Here is a 17,612-nt window from a genome sequence, read left to right as displayed (position 1 = left end):
GCTTTTCATGGGCCAGCCCGTTAACTTTTAACCAAGTCAAACGGGCCAGCTTTGTAAGCTAAATGGGCCAGTGGTGGGCCGTGGCATGTGTCGACATATCATAGGCGCCTAGCTGACCGACTGACGAGCTGACACGTGTTTCGTCCGGCCAATAAGAATTTTACACGTGGAAATTTCCCATTGGTCGAGGCTGTTAACGGGGTATCCGATCCAAAACCCGACCCGATAGCTTAACGACGTTCCGTTACGGTGGATGCCACGTGTCGGTCACCCTTGACGAAAGCACTTCTGTGACGCGCGATTTATCGACATGGAAGTGGACACTTCCGTGATGATAATTTTGGTAATGTCATGGAACACTTCTACGACAGCACAGGTATGACTATCTTCATTCTGTCATAAATTTGTCATGGATGTACATGCATGACAGAAAACGTGACCTACTGTGACAAACACGTATCATCACGGAAGTGTATTTTTTTGTAGTGCAAACACCCTACCTCCGTCACTCGAGCACAAACATTGAGATACATGGTTTTTAAATTCTAGTAAATCCAAAGCTTGTCTGAAATTCATGAAACTTGGCATGCTATCATGGAGCGGCATCAACATGTTGTGGTAATTTTTTTGTCCCATTTTGAGCAGGTTTGGGAATATGCTTCTCACAAACCAGAGCTTCTCACAACAAGCCTGATGGTTTCGGTAGGGAACGTCCCACCTTTGGGGACGAAACGATATATATTGCCTCTTATTGCTTTCAAAAAATTTCTCATGTCAACATAGAACAACAGGAGTGTTGTGTCATTATTTTGGGGATTTTTCGGGGTTGGTTTGGACATTTTTATGCATTAATTCAGTTTTCAATGCATTTATGTGCATAATTCAAATTTGAACTACATGCACATGCTCTAATGCATATAAATTGGTTGAAATTTCAAATCCGCGTCCTTGGTTGCATGCTTAGGTCCCATGTAAGAAATAGGAATGAATGTTAAACACCCTCCCACCGTCACTCGGCCGCAAACATTGAGACACCTGGTTTTTAAATTCTAGTACATCCAAAACTCGTTTGAAATTCACGAAACTTGGTATGCTATCATGGAGCCGCATCAACGTACCATGGTAACTTTTTTATCCCATTTGGGGATGGTTTGGGTGTAAGTTTCTCACAAACCAGAGCTTCTCACAACAAGCCTGATGGTTTTGGTAGGGAACGTCCCACCTTTGGGGATGAAACGATATCTGCTGCCTCTTATTGCTTTCAAAACTTTGTCAACATTGAGCAACAGGAGTGTTGTGTTAAATTAAGGAAATTTTCGGGGTTCGTTTGGACATTTTTATACATTAACTGGGTTTTTAGGCATTTTATGTGCATAATTCAAATTTGAACTACATGCACATGCTCGAGTGCATATAAATTGGTTGGAAAATCAAATATGTGTCCTTGGGTGCATGCTTAGGTCCCATGCAAGAAATGGGAATGAATTTCAAACACCAGGGCACCGTTGATTGCCGGCAAAACATTGAGGTGCGAGGTTTTTAAATTCTAGTAAATCCAAAACTCGTCTGAAATTCATGAAACTTGGCATGCTATCATGGAGCGGCATCAACTTGCCGTGGTACAAATTTTGTCCCATTTGGGGCAGGCTTGGCTATATTCTTCTCACAAACCGGAGCTTCTCACAACAAGCATGATGGTTTTCGGTAGGAAACGTGCTACCTTTGGGGACGAAACGATATATGTTGCCTCTTATTGCTTTCAAAAAATTTCTAGTGTCAGCATAGAACAACAGGAGTGTTGTGTTAAGTTTTGGAATTTTTTGGTGTTTGTTTGGACATTTTTATACATTAACTCGGTTTTCTATGCATTTTATGTGCATAATTCAAATTTGAAATACATGCACATGCTCCAGTACATATAAATTGGTTGAAAACTCAAATCTGTGTCCTTGGGTGCATGCTTACGTCCCATGCAAGAAATGGGAATGAATTTCAAACACCAGGACACTATTGATTGCCGGCAAAATGTTGAGATACTTTGTTTTTAAATTGTAGTAAATCCAAAACTCGTCCGAAATTCATGAAACTTCGCATGCTATCATGGAATGGCACCCGACATGATGTGGTATTTTTCGTGTCCATTTTGAGAGAAGGCGCACTAGAATAACAGCCAACAAAGGCATTTTGAAAAAATAGCTGCCACTTTAATGTCTCAAACATTTGTATAATTCAAACTGTGTGCGTTCTGTTAACCATTTATGTGACGCCACGTGTCTTGGTTTTAATGGCTATAGGAGGTGCCGTGCGGATAGCTGCTTGACTGAACGGGAGGCGTGCAAGCGTAGTCCGGTGCGCAGGCTCACTGGGAAGCGTGCGAGCTGTTCACCGCAGGATTTGTGCATCTCTTCAACGCAAAAGGTTCAGATTGAATACGGTATGAGCCGTTTAACCGTGCCATGCTTCAGTTAAGCAGTAAAGCAGAAGAAAATAAACCAAAAAATATACGTGCTGCCACACGCCCCGTGTGCCATGCGAGCAAGTGTGAGTTTGCGGGACGCATGCGAGCAGTCCGCCGTGCAAGCATACCGGGAGGCATGCGTGCAGGTGTGCGTATTGACGGGGAGGCGTACGAGTAGCTATGTGAAATGATGGTAGGAATGGCAGAAGTCCGCCGCGCAGGCTCACCGGGAGGTGAGACAACTTTTGACCGCAGCCTGCCTCGCTCCCACTGGTCTGTATTAATTGCGTGCCCGAGACGCGGACATAATAGGCGGCCGCACCCCCGGTCCACAGTGGTCACCAACGTCTGGACACTGGAGTGTGTGCCGATGTCGCTGAAGCGCACCAACGGAGGGAGTGGCGACGTCGGGGCTGGTGAAGCACCCGCGCAACACGTGAAGCTGGGCACAGAAGTTTCCGTCACCTCCGATGAGGTCTCGCGCGGGCAGCAGCATGACCTAGACTTCATCAGCGCCGCGTGCCCCCCCCCCCGGCCGGCCGGAGCCGGAGGTCAACAGCAACTCCGGCAACGACTGCGACTCCGACGGAAAACCGGTTAGTCATCTATATACCCATCTGTGCGACAAACATATCATGTGTTTTCTCTGGTTAATCCCCCCACCCCGCCCCTCTATAATTTTTCTGGAATACAAATCCTATGGTTATGTTCTCTCAGTCCAATTAATCAGAGTAATTAAGTGTCACAGCCCTAGAAGTTGATTGCAGATAGTTGCACCAGCACCCATGCATCATGTCTAAATTTCTTTGAAAGTTGAAATGGGGATTGTTCAATCCCTAACACCAAAAGAACTCAACTAGGTTCAACTTAAAAACATTTCAATGAACCCACAATGCCTCAAGAAAAGTTCATGATTTTTGGTTGAGGTAGAAACCTCTGCCAAAAATGATGAATATATTTCTAGGACATTTTTGGAGTTTTGAATTAACTCATATTGTATTTGAGTTGGAGCAAATAAATCCTATAATTATGTTTATTGCTCCAATGATTCTGAAACATTTTGTGGAGCTTTGGAATAATCCATATTGCATCTACAATAAATCTTAGAAGCTACAAAAAACATTTGGTTAGCAAACCAAATTCAAAACAATGAAACAAAATAGAAAACAGAAATAAAAGGAGAGAGAGGTTACATGTGCAACTTACCTGGCAGCCCAGCTGGCCCAGCACTGTATCTGAGGCCCAACCGACTAGGGCGAAGCGGTCGTCTTCAACCTCTGCCAGTAGGCAAAGGCGTGTCGACGCTAGCGCGCCCGAGGCCTCCACCTCCTCCCTGCCTGCCTGGCCTCCCTACGTCGTTCTCTCGCGCCTGGGAGATGGCCAGCACCCCCTCGCCCACTCCCCTGCCTTTCTGCTCTCTCCCTCGCCTCTGCACCGCCACAGCCGGACGCATCTGTCGCCGCCGCTCGCAGTTGCCGAGGCCAGAACCACCTCCTCGCCCTCCGTCTGTGTCCAGAAGCGCCGCCTCGTCTGCCTCATCCTCTCCGTCGACGCACACGATGCCGAACGCCCCCAAGCGACGACCCCGAGCCCTTCATCAACCTTGGGCCGCCGAGATCGCTCACGCCGCCCCGCTCGCTCCGACGCCTCCCCGAGCCCACTGGCCTGCTCTGTGAGTTCACTGTGAGCACCGAAATCTTCCCCCTCTCTTCTCCCTTCCGTTTGCGCGCCCTAACTAACTTCATAGCCGAGCCCGCGAGCACATCACCGCCGGCCATGTCGCCGTTGTCGTTTTGGTTCGCCTCCGCCCAAACCGAGCACACCACCGTGCTCCTGGTGACACGAGGAAGCTGTAGACCCCCTCAGTTGGGCTCCCCGTGCTTCATAGCCGCATCCCGCTCGAGGCCGAACTCCGGCCGCCACCATTTTGGTCGCCGCCGTTGACTCCATCCACCCCCACTCGAACCACGGCCACCCGTGGATGCGTCTCGCTCCCCTCTTTCAAACGCGCCCTTCCGCCTGTCGAACGGTGGCCCGTAGAGCAAACCCGACACGGGCACCGCCGCGGTCTGTGGTCGCCAGCGGTTAAACGCCGGCAGCTGACGTGGAACCATTAGCTTAGGTGCTAATCATGTTTAGTTAGTGCCTTGTGTCGGTGATATGTGGGTCCCTGAGCCTAATTAGGTTAGCCTAAATTTCCTGTTTAGATTAGTGCTAATCTTGCGGACCCCACGTGCCAGCTTTGACTTTGGCCATGTCAGCGTTGACTGGTCCTACCTGTCATCCACCCAAACCAGCCCTAAGACACTGACGTGTGGGCCCCAGCCATTAGGTTTGACCTGGACTGTCGTTGTTGACCTGATGACATCATGCTGCCATCATGCTGACGTGGTTAACAATTTCTGGATTTAAAACAATCCAGGAAATTTCAGAAAATAGCTAACACTTCAGAAAATCATAGAAAATAATATGTAACTCCAAATGAAAGATTTATATATGAAAAATGATCGGAAAAATCCAATCTGTACAATTTTCATGCATGTTGGAGCAACTTAAAGTTGCTGAATTGGACCAAACAAATAAATGGCATTTGAATTTCACATATGGAGTTCGAATTTGAACCTTGGGTTCAAACCAACTTCATTTAAATTGTTGCTAGTTGCATTAGCTCAAACACACTCATTTTTCCATGTCATGATCATGCATCATATTGTGCATTGCATTGATTGTGTTCTTTCTGTGTTGCCAGTGGTTGTTCCCCCTCGGTACACGTATGTTCCGACGATGAGATCGATGACACCAATGAAGAACTATACTATCTTCAGAAGTGCCAGGCAAGAAAAACCCCCTTGTTCATTCTGATACAATCCCAGTCTCTCGCTCCTGCTCTCTTTTACTACATTAGGACAACAATGATTCATCTTTTACATGTTGCAGTAGTTGAACCCTTTTCCTCTGCATGACCTGTCTTTGCCACAGTAAATAGACGAAACCCACTAGCATGAGTTGGAGTTGTTTGAGCCCTGATGTGCCTACTCATTCATGCTTGTTTGTCATGCCTGGTACTGCTTAGAGTTGTGTCAGGTCCGATTCATCGAGGATGAATTGGAATGGTCATGAACATGCCCTACTGTGTGTGAGCTAAGTGTGTGAACACGATTTGGTAAAGGTAGCGGTGAGAGGCCATGTAGGAGTACATGGTGGGTTGTCTCATTGAAACCGTCCTCAGGAACTGAGTTCTATGTTTGTGATCCATGAACAACTACTACCACGCGTTGGGACCGAAACCAATGGACCCCCTCGACCTCTTAACCGCCCCTGTCCTCTGTCAGAGAGTTGTAAGTAGTTTCTGGTGTTTGAAGTATGCTGGAGGCCCTGCGCAGCGCTCACCCGAGGGGTGGGATGTGATGCGGTAGGCACGTGGCACGGCGTACCGGGATGCCCGTTTGGTGCCTCGGGAACCCTGCACACATCGTTCGGGGTCGTATGTGGAAACCTCGGCCGGACTCCCTGGGGATGGAACCTGAATAGGCGATAAACCAAGTCTAGGGACTTGTGTGGTTAGTCAGGTCGTGGCCGATACCCTCGCCAGGCTTCCGCTTGAAGGTTGCCGAGATACATAACGTGTACATGGCGATAAGTGGCGAGAGCGTGTGTGAAGAAGTACACCCCTGCAGGGTTAACATCATCTATTCGAATAGCCGCGTCCGCGGTAAAGGACCTCTAGGTTGCCTATACAGTTCATAGACAAGTGAAAGTGGATACTCTAAAATGTGCAAGATAAGCGTGAGTGCTATGGATGGCGTTTTTGTAGGGAGACAGGAGCGGATCCATAGTGGTGTATTGATCGGTGAATATGTGGACTCGTGTGCGCCACCCCAAAAGAGTTACTTGCAGTCGTAGTTCAGGATAGCCACCAAGTCAAAGCTGGCTTGCTGCAGTTCAACTCCACCACCCCTTTGTTGATACTGATGCATATGTAGCTAGTTCTGATGTAAGTCTTGCTGGGTACATTTGTACTCACGTTTGCTTAATTTATGTTTTTGCAGAGAGACTTCAGTCGCACTAGTAGTTCCGCATGGACTTCGACGTTTAGCTTGTTACCTCAGCTACGATCTTGTGCCCTCGGCAGGGTCTTGTAGATAGTCAGGCTTCTCAGCCTTTTTCATTTGTAGTTGTCTGTACTCAGACAAGTTAAGCTTCCACATGTGCTTATTGCTTGTATGACTTGAATGCTGGGTCATCAGAGCCATGTTTGTACTATCTGGCTCCTCGGAGTCTAATGAATAAATACTTTGAGTCGTAGAGTTCTGTTGTGATGCCATGTTGTATTGCACATATCGAGCATATTGTGTGTATGTTATTGAAATGCTTGGTATGTGTGGGATCCGACAACCTAGTTGTTTATTCTTGGTAGCCTCTCTTACCGGGAAATGTCTCCTAGTGCTTTCACCGAGCCATGGTAGCTTGCTACTGCTCCGGAACGCTTAGGCTGGCCGGCATGTGTCCTTCTTCGTTCCTGTGTCTGTCCGTTCGAGGAAATGTCACGCGTTGTTCCTTTAAGTCCTCGTAGCTTGCTACGACTTGGGTTCATACGTTGATGACCGACACGTTCGTTGCTGGGTCATGTATGCCTGTCCCTGTAAGTTAGTGCCACCTTGGGTTTACGACTAGTCATGTCAGCCCGGGTTCTCTGTCATATGGATGCTAGCGACACTATCATACACGTGAGCCAAAAGGCGCAAACGGTCCCGGGCCAGGTAAGGTGGCACCCGTGGGGATACCGTGCGTGAGGCCGCAAAGTGATATGATGTGGTACATGCTAGATCGATGTAACTTAGGATCAGGGTCCTGACATTAAGATCCGTTAGATGCACGTAGTGGATTGATTGTTTGAACGTTAACCGTATAGAGTTTGATTAATTGTTTGTTCTTTACAAATGATTTTTCTTAATAATCCGACTAGGGTTAGCTTGCGTGCTAATAATTCATGGCCAGATCTTGAGAATTGATTTTGAATGTCCTACATATATGTTTGTGCCTTTTTTCTTCCTGATCTTGAGAATTGATTTCAAATGTCCTACATGTTATGCCATTTTTTTCTTTGAGATTGGTATGTACATAGATGAGGCTCCGGCCAGCGCCACCGCCAGATGTAGATCTTGGACCAGGCTGTGCAGCCAGAAACGCCCCTAGACCTGAGGAACCAGTAGAATCTCTGGCGGACCGCATCAGCGATCTCCCGGACGGCATCCTTGGAGAGATCATCTCCCTTCTCCCTACCAAGGATGGCTGCCGCACACAAGTCCTTGCATCTCGGTGGCACACCGTGCCTCTTAATCTTGACTGTCGTCAGCTATCTCTCGATGATGATTCTGAATTCCCCGGAGCCATCATCTCCAACCACCAGGGCTCCGTTCAACGCATCTACATCCCGGCATGCTACCTACTGGACATACCCTGCATGCTGGCCGCCTGGCTGACATCCCGTCAATTCGATAAACTCCAGCAGCTTGAGTTCTACCATGACTATGTATGTAACATACCACGAATTGATGTATCTGTGCCCTCACCATCGATGTCCATCACGTGGTTTTCCTCCTCTCTCTCCACACCGCCACCTTCGCCCGGTGCCATCTAGCAGACAATCTGGCACAAATGCTTCGACTCCCACTGCTAAAAAAACTTGCGCTTGTGTTGGTTGATCTGTCAGAGACCGCACTGCACAGCATCATCCACTCCAGCTACCCTACCCTGGAGCGCTTGCTGCTTGTTTTTGCAATGGAAATTCATATCCGTTGTCTCTAAACAAAGTCGCCCCACCTTGTAAGCATGGGGATTTGATTTTTTGGACATGATCTCATCATCGAAGATGCCCCTTCACTTCAAAGGTTGCTCCTTGATTCTGGTATAGTACCTTCACAAATAACTGTAGTCTCTGCACCTACACTGGAGACCTTGGGTGCAATTCGTGATTCCTTTAGATGGTTCAAGATGGTGTTTAGCTCCACACCTATTGAGGTACTGTATATTATTCACGTAAACTTTTGTAATCTGCCTCTTTCATTTGTGCACATAAGTTAAGTATCATCTTGGAGTACACTTTTGGTACTAATATTATGTTCTATGCTCAATGAAGAGCTTGTCCATCCTATTAGTGGTGGTGGATTCTATCATGACCTTACATATCAGTATGTGGTGTTTTGATTTGAACATGATTATTGGCTTGCTGCAATGCTTTCCATGTCTGGAGAATTTGTATATAAAGGTGATGATTTCACGCACATTGAAAGCCCATATATAATGTACTATAATTAATCGTTCAGCTATCACTCTTTCAACATAATATTTTTTAGACATTAAATGTTTTCAATCTTCATCTCTATTTAGGCACTAACACATGGAGAAAAAGGTATAACCAATCGATGGTTCAAGAAGCACTGGGATTTTCTCAGATCTCATGACATTTGTTTGAAGACAGTAACACTAGAAGGATATGCATCCAACAATGCAAACACTAGCTTTGTCACATTCTTCATGTTGAATGCGAGGGCACTATTGTTCGTGAGGATTAAGTTTTTCGATAAGAAATTTCTTACGGCTGCAAGTGTTGAACAACATAAAAAGAAGTTTCAGGTGGACCTAAGGGCATCTGATCATGCTCGGCTTCTATTTACAACATCTTGTCATCATGTACCAGTAGAATTTCTGGCCGGGGATCTTGATTTTATGGATCAGACCGATCCATTTGATTGTGACTGCCGAAAACTTTGATTGAGTTAGATGTCATTGTCCTGTTCAATCTGGATTTTGTCTAAACCTAATGAGCAATTAATCCTTGTGCTTTTGTACTGTTTGTAACCTGGAGTTAGATATTATTTCCCTTTTCAACTCGGTTTTGACCCATATTTTCTTTCATACTGGGCCAATGGCTTGCCATTTCTTTAATGAAGACATAAATATTATAAGCATTCACAACATAGGGAAAAAACATCACTCTCCCGGGATCCTTGAGATCTTTGTTCATTACAGAACCCGCAAGTTCTTAGCGCCCACCAGCACCCAGAAACTTATTTTTAGGTAGCAGACAAAATGGGTTGTAATTCTTAATAAGAAAAGTTGCATGGTAGTGACAGATTTGGACTTGTCATTTGGGACCCATGAGGAAAAGGCCTATCCAGGGCGGTGCCGACTCGACAGTAAATATTGAGAAACCTGGTTTTAAAATTACTATAAATCCAAAACTCGCCTCAAAATCATGAAACTTGGCATGGCTGTGGTAAAAAATTAGTCCAATTTGGGACAAGTTTTGGTACAAACTTCTTACAAACCGGAGCTTCTCTCAAAAAGGCTCATGGTTCTGAGAGGGACCTTGTCACCTTTGTGTGCGAAACGGCATACGCTGTTTCTTCCCTCCTTGATTTATTTTACGGAGGCAACATGCAACTATAGTAGCGTCGTCCTAAAAATATGAAATTATTCACAGTTCGTTTTGCCTTTTTATACATTATTTGAGTGTAGACACTTTGGAACGTACTTTGGTGTGTGCAAAGGTCATGTGTGTACTAGCCACATATGTATTTGGATGTTCAATCTGTTTATGGAATCAAGTCCTTATAAGTTATGAGTACATATGTTATTGTTCTGTGTGCAATGACATTGCACACGGACCCTACTGGGGAACCCGTCGGTGATGATTTCATCAATCGCTGACAATTGTATACCACCAAGCGTTTGCCCACAACACACACGGCTTATTAGTAGCAATCGTCTGTGTTATTATCGGTCTTCGCACACATTTCTGATTACAAACATGTTTGCCATGTATCACACATATCTTGTTATATTGAACCGTTTCTGTTCTCTTTGCTCAAAGCAAACAGTTCATCCGAATGAACCGCATGCCGTATATCGCACACACCTTGATCTGGCTGACCGTTTCTTTTGTGTTGCCTAATCACAAACATTTCATCTAAGTGAACCGTATGTTGTATATCACACACACCTTCATCTGGCTGTCCATTTCTTTTGTTTCTCCTCATCTCAAACAGTTAATTGAACTGAACCGTATGCCCTGCATCGCACACGCAAAGAATCTGAACTGTGTTTGATGCATCCGCCATCGCATACGTTTTGCACCTTTTTTGACGGGTTTTTTACACCACCGTTTGCGATTATTGCATCACACACAGTTTCGTCGAAGGGTCTCTGATCATAGTGTCGCGTTATGTCGGGGAAAATATGCTGGGGTATGTATTTTCCCCTGACTCGTGCACGGACAAGCTAAGATAGAGCCAAGATGTACAAGGAACCAAGAGATTCGAAGGACCAGCATGCAGATTATAGAGACCAAGCTCGAGCCAGAGAAGCAGGATATCGCCAAGAGAAAGGCCTCCTTTGCCGTGCAGGCGAGCTCGGCAAGGGGCGGGGCCACCCCCAGAAGCAAGCAATCGAAGCACCCCGGCAGGGCCTGCCGGGGCTCACGGAGGCAAAACCACCTCACCAACAACTCCACCATGACCCACGTCATCGATCAGTGTGGTGTCAAGCCGCAAAGTTACTGACTGGCAGTCATTTGCCACATGGCTACCTCAGATGGCACCCGTCCTGCGACGTGTCAAGCAAGCAGGTGCGGAGCTGGCAAGATTGCCCGGCAAGCCTTGCCGGGCAACCAGTGATGTGACACTAAGCGGTGCATTTAATGCGCCCTATCAGCCTGCAGAGTTAGGTATGATAGCACTGTTTGCTATCATATCGGTGCATAATGACTACTTTGCCATTGTGGTGACCCCTCGATCTATAAAAGGAGGCCCGTGGCAACCGTAGAAAGTGTTAGAAGATTGGATAACTTATGCTTCCATACGCGCGTAGTCACTTCTGCCCGAAGGCAACCCCTACCGGGCAAGAGTACAACGCTCCACCACCACCTTTTCCACCATCAATCCATCAAAGCAGGAGTAGGGTTTTAAGCCTCGCGGCGGCCCGAACCTTGGTAAATTGCTTGTCTGATCCCTGTCGTGCTGCCCCACGCTCATCTGCTCTTTGTGCAATGTGTCGCCCCCCTACCGAACTAGCAAGGGGCCTCCTGGTCCCATAGGTGGCCATGGTTTCCCGCGACATCTTTGGCACGCCAGGTAGGGGGCTCGCTTGTGCAAATCTGAAGGCGTGCGCAGAGCCTCGACTCCATCACCATCCTCGTCTTCGGCGACGCCGTCAACCGTGGCGAACACGAAGACGCAGAGGCGAAGCGGGATCATCCCTGCACTACATCATTGGTCTCCACACTTCGCCGTAGCCACCGCTACGGCTAGGACCGCCCCTGGTGATGATACGCCTGCCTCGACGGCCCATATGGCGTACCCACCATTCGGGCGCCGTTCGAAAAAAGGGCATAAGAGGTGCGGGCATGAATTCCCTCCTCCCCATCCTTTCCATTCGTCAGCATTCGAATTGCCTTGGCTCGGCGTCGTCGATGTCGACGATTACCGCGCGACGCTTTGTTTAGTATTCCCCCATTTTGGGTGATCCTGAGTGGAGCGCCGGTATGAGTCCGTCAGTAGACATCCCGGCAAGTGCACTTCGGCGAGGCTGCTTGCATCGGAACGACCCGTGCGACGGCAGCCACCGGACTGTCTCGAAAGGAAAGGAGAAAAAAGGGAGGGGGCCACAAGAGCCCGACAATACGCCCCGATACCCACCAGCCACAGGAAATGTAATATGTCCCTGCCAGGAACAAAGAAACAATCTGACTGACTCCCGCTCCTCCAAGTGCCGCGGGCGCGCCCGACGCGCGCGACCCTGTAGAGTAGGGAGAAGCTCCAAATGAAAGCTAAGTTTACGTTATCGCCTCTTGTTGATACATTCCAGGATTTTGCTATCATTTATCCCTTAACTCTAGTGGACGTTCATATCGTGAAAGCCCTCGTGTGATGGAACCTTGGCTAGTTTCTTTGATTGCACCATCGTCCTGTCCAGAGCCATGCTCATAGGTCGAGAGGCTGCATCGAGAACTACCTAGGAAAAACCCGCCAAGACGCATCCACGCCAAGATGACTGTTAAGGTTCAGACCCTTACAACAATCGCGGCAATATGATATCGGCAGACATCCAGAGCATATATGGGTATTGATCATACGAACGCGAACATATAGAGCTCAAAGGGATAAACACACATTTAATGATCCAGCTAGAAATATCAGTTTCGCACAAATACTAGAGATAGAATAACTAAACACAAAATAGATATCACGTTCCATTACAGGGCCCAGTGGAAACGACAACGGCCCGATACTTGGTCTGGTAGCCAGGTGGAACAGCTTAAACGCAAAGAACCCTGCCGGCATGGGGAGCGGCTTTCTTCTCGACGGCTGCGACATCGGCACCTGCTGGTCGCTTCTTGAATACATCATCAAGATCGAGCTCTGGGTGGCTGCAGGCGATATTGCTCAAGACCATGAAGAGGGTGTTGCGGCAAGCCTCCGGGACTCGGTCGCAAATGCTCGGCCCTCCCCTCTTCATGCGCTTCCAGCTTCTCGATCAGTTTGTTGAAGAGGAGCACCAGTTTGATGCTTGGGACCTCCTGCTTGCTGGCCGAGAAAACTAGGCCGTCCATACCCATCACCGTAGCCTGGGCGCCAAGACGCTCGGCAAAGTCGACCAGGCTCTTGATGCAGAGGTTACTCATGTCGACCTGATTCTTCAACTTCTCCTCTACGCCTTGCCGGAGACGCTTAGCGTTTTCCAAGTACTTGGACAGCAACTGCTGGCGGGACTCGAGGGACTCCGTCGACTGCTCCAGCGAGAAAATCCGCGCTTTCATGTCCGTGATGTTGCCGTTGGCAGCGTCAAGGCTCTGGGTCTTGGAGGTAAGCTGCGACTGCACATCAGCCAAGTGGATCTCTTCCTGCCGTGCTTCTTCTTTGAGCGCCTCCACCTCTTTGGTGCTACCGACAAGATCTTCATTCAGCTTAGCTACCTATCGGTCGAGCTCAGTCTTGGCGGAGGATGCAGTGTCTAGATCTTCAATAAGCTTCTTCAACTGGGCAGCATGGTCAGTGACAAGAGTGTCCAGGGTAGCTCCATGCTTGTCCTCGAGCTCCTTAGTACGCTGCCGCACAAGAGCCTCCAGATCCTCATCCTTGGCGCGAAGAGTAGCATCGAGTCTCTCCTCCCGCAGGGAGATCTCTCGCTCCCTGGCGTCCAGAGATGCCTTGTGGTCTGCTAGATGCGCCTCCCGAGCCATGACATCCTCCCTCATCATCTGGAGGGTCTCTTGCTGCCTCATGAGCGCCTTGAACTGCTTGTCGTGCCATTCGCGCAGCTCCAAACACTTATCCTTCAGCTTCTGGTCCACCTTGCCGGTGGACTCGCATCGTTCCTTGAGCTCCTGCCACTTCAGACAGTGTCGAGCCTGCATTTCCTTCACGCCCACCACCATGGACTCCATGAAGGACATATCCATCGTGATAGCAGCTGAGTCATCGGCCTCCCCGATTCCCAGGTATAGCGGTGCCAGGAGGCGCTGAAGCTCTTCGTCGAGCTCCGCGTCTGTCGAGGACGGGCCTGGGGCTCCAATGTCAGGCAACGATAGCTCCATAGCCAACGTGCTTGAGGAAGACGGCGGGGCCTTAGCGATGACGCCGAAGGAGGGGAGTGGGCCCATGGTTTGGAGGGGAATCTTCGCCTCGATAATCACTTCCTCTACCGGGGCCTCCTCCAGAGAGTGCTCCACCACTGCCAAGGAGCTATGTGCTTCGTTGGCAGCGATATCCCGTCCCTCTGTGGCGTCAAGCTCTGCAGCTTCATCTGCGGTGGCCCTCCCTATATCAGCCACCAGATCCAGCATGTATGGTTCCTCGGTTTGAGGGGCTGCGTATGAAAGGACCAGTAAATGATGAAGAAACGGAAGCCTCGAGCAAGTGGAGAAGTCAGCAAAAACAATCAGAGCATGAAGAAAAGGAAGAATTAAATAAGGTACCTGGAAAGGCTGCTGGGCAGAAGTTTCTGTCTCCCCAGCAACAACTATTGCCGGGTCATGGGCCTCGTCTTCTGCCAGGGTGGGCTCAGCGGCCTTCTGTGCGGCCTCCGCCGCGGAAGGTTCCACAGCAATTTGTTCGGCTCGAGCGACAGGGGAAGCATGCCCCTCAGGAAGGGGCTCGCCCTCAGTCATCTCACCTCCTCCTTTGCCGGGGGAAACGAGGAGGCCGTCCCCGTCACCTCTGACATATGGGGCCAAGTCTCCGCTCTCGGGCCGGGGGCTGACCTGGGGGCTCGGCGCGGGGTCCTCTGCATCACCCCCCACCAAGACCGGGCTCTCTGCTCCCTTCAACGACCCAAGACGTTGGAGCCTCTTCCGGGAGCGGTGGACGAGGGTTTCCGTGTCCTCCTCCACTTCCCTGACAACGACAACAAGAACAAGAGGTTAGTCAGCAAAAGTAATTAGACATGCATAAGCTATCCATGAAAGGAAAAATCCTCCTTACTCTTCCGCGAGGAGCATGGAGTTCAAGCTGAACTCCATGGGATGTGGAGACTCCCGTCTTCTCTTTTGAGGCGGACGTACAGAACTCCCAGGCAGCTTTGGTGCCTGTCATGACATCAGGAGCTCCGGGGTAGACGAGCTCTGCGAGGAGCTCGAGCCGGAGCAGGGGCTGGACTCCGCCTCCATGGTCGCCGGGCATTTGGCGGAGGAAGCCATGGTCTGGGCGAGACAAGGGGATTGACGACACGCCACCTCTACCTTGGTAGACATGGTGGAAGTCTTCTTCACCCTCTTGGCAACTGGCGTCAGGTTGGAGGTCGCCGCCCCTCGGGCTACGGCGCGCCTACGGGTGCGCTGAGCTGGGTCCGGTGCGGGGGCTTGTGGTCCAGCTGCGAGCCACTCGTCGTCAAGGGCCGCCACCGCGTCCTCCTCCTCCTCGTCCTGAAGCTCCGTTGTCGCCGTGGCCAGGGCATCTAGCCCGGCAAAGTTAACCCCGACAAGCTCTTCCCCGACAGATCCTTCTGTGGCTTGCGCCTCGCTACCGCCATGGGAAGAACTACCGTCCCCAGCTTTCCCTTTGCCTTTCCCAGCCTTTAGGGCCTTCTCCATCTCCGGAAGCCGGGCAGCCTTGTCCTCCTCGACCCTCTTCAGAATATATGGCACCTCCGCGGCAGAGGTGCGTTTATACATCCCATCTTCAGTCTTGGTGGACTTATCCACCAAGGTGCTCGACCACTAGAGCTCTTCATCCAGGTTGGGAAGCTGCCAAGTGCTCGATACCCCTTCAGCATTGCAGTCTAGCATCCACTTCAGTATTTGGTCCCTGGCAGAATTGATATTAAGGGGATGATGGTTGCCGGGAGCTTGAACAACTCAAAGAGACCAAACAATTGGTCGCACAACCAAGCATGACCATAAACTGATAATTTGTTGGCCAACACTGGAAGCAGCCTCATCCTATTCGCAGCATCGCCATACAGCCACGCGGGTCTGTCCCTTTCTTGCAGCGGCGAGATGCGGCAGAGAAGAAAAACTGCCCCCACAAGTTCAATGGTTAACCCGGCAACCACCAGACGGGTGATCCGGTTGATTGCCGGGAACAACCTATCCTCATTGAGCCATCTTAAGCTCCAATCCTTGCCACGCTCGACAAACACCTTCCGTGCTTCGCAGAACTCGGGGGCTTCCTTGTCCTAAATCCAGCACCAATCACCTCTTCATTCATCCCACCTCCCATGCTGGTACCTAGGGAGGTAATCCCAGGTCTTCCTCGCCACGCGCAGCATCCAACTGATGATTCCGGAGCGGTTGACTTTGCTCTCCACCCATGGGGCGAAGTAGTGCCAGAATAGATCCACATTGGGCCTGACTCCAACAAAATTCTCGCACAAATATGCGAAGATGGCTATGGTCACCATCGCATTGGGCCTGAAATCGAGAAGGTGGAATCCATAGATGTTCATGATGGCTTCGAAGAACTCGGAGAAAGGGGGATAGAGGCCACGGATGAAATAAGCACAGAAGAAGTGGTAAGAATTCAGCGGATCTTCCTTCCCCGCCGCATAAACCACATGCACTCCATGTCCTTTCTCGACGGGCCTCCCCCACAAGTATCCATACCTCACCTGGAGAACAGGACCGCTCAAGGTGGACGGGGGGAAGACAACGTCCTCACTCCGCTTCTTGTTCAGCTCTGCCGACCTCTTGCTCCCCTCGGCGGCGGCCTCCTTCGTCGCGGCCGTCGGCTTTCTCTTCTCCCCGGGTTTCTTCCCCATTCCTACGGCAGCAACACGGAAAGATAAAGGATTCGATGAGGAGGGCGGCGATGGAAGGGAGAATGAGAGGAGGAACTGTCGCTTGGCTTGCGGAGGGAGAAGATGGGGGAGCGGGGCAAGAGACAGGTGAATCGTGCTGCTCTATTTTTCCCTACTCTTAAGGGAGAAAAGCGGGGCAGATGCGCGATGCTTCAGAAAGTTACCATTTTACCTTAACTGCAACAGTCCCACGACCCCACGACACGCAGTAATTGCGCAAAGTGGACGTTGGATTGACTAGTCATCATGGCAAACCGGCATGCACAACCCTCTCCTGCCACGTGTCCGTGCACTGTTTGGGGCCTAACCCAACGTGCCACACAACACGTGTGGCTCAGGCCCGGGGGCTTATGTCGGGGAAAATATACATGCATTTTCCCCTGACTCGTGCACGGAAAAGCCAAGATCGAGCCAAGATGTACAGGGAACCAAGAGATTTGAAGGACCAGCAGGCAGATCAGAGAGACCAAGCTCGAGCCAGAGAAGCAGGATATCGCCAAAAGAAAGGCCTCCTTTGCCGAGCAGGCGAGCCCAGCAAGGGGCGAGGCCACCCCCAGAAGCAAGCAATCGAAGCACCCTGGCAGAGGCAAAACCACTTCACCAACCACTCCACCACGACCCACGTTGTCGATCAGTGCGGTGTCAAGCCGCAAAGTTACTGAGTGGCAGTCATTTGCCACATGGCTACCTGTCCTTACAGGAAAAACCCATACATGACACCCGTCCTGCGATGTGTCAAGCAAGCAGGTGCGGAGCTGGCAAGATTGCCCGGCAAGCCTTGTCGGGCAACCAGTGATGTGACACTAAGCGGTGCATTTAATGCGCCCTGTTAGCCCGCGGAGTTAGGTATGATAGCACT

Source organism: Triticum aestivum, chromosome 5D, assembly GCF_018294505.1.
Source record: "Triticum aestivum cultivar Chinese Spring chromosome 5D, IWGSC CS RefSeq v2.1, whole genome shotgun sequence".
Classification (NCBI taxonomy): Eukaryota; Viridiplantae; Streptophyta; class Magnoliopsida; order Poales; family Poaceae; genus Triticum; species Triticum aestivum.
The sequence above is the reverse complement of the archived record's forward strand: the minus strand, read 5'-3'. Positions refer to the sequence as shown.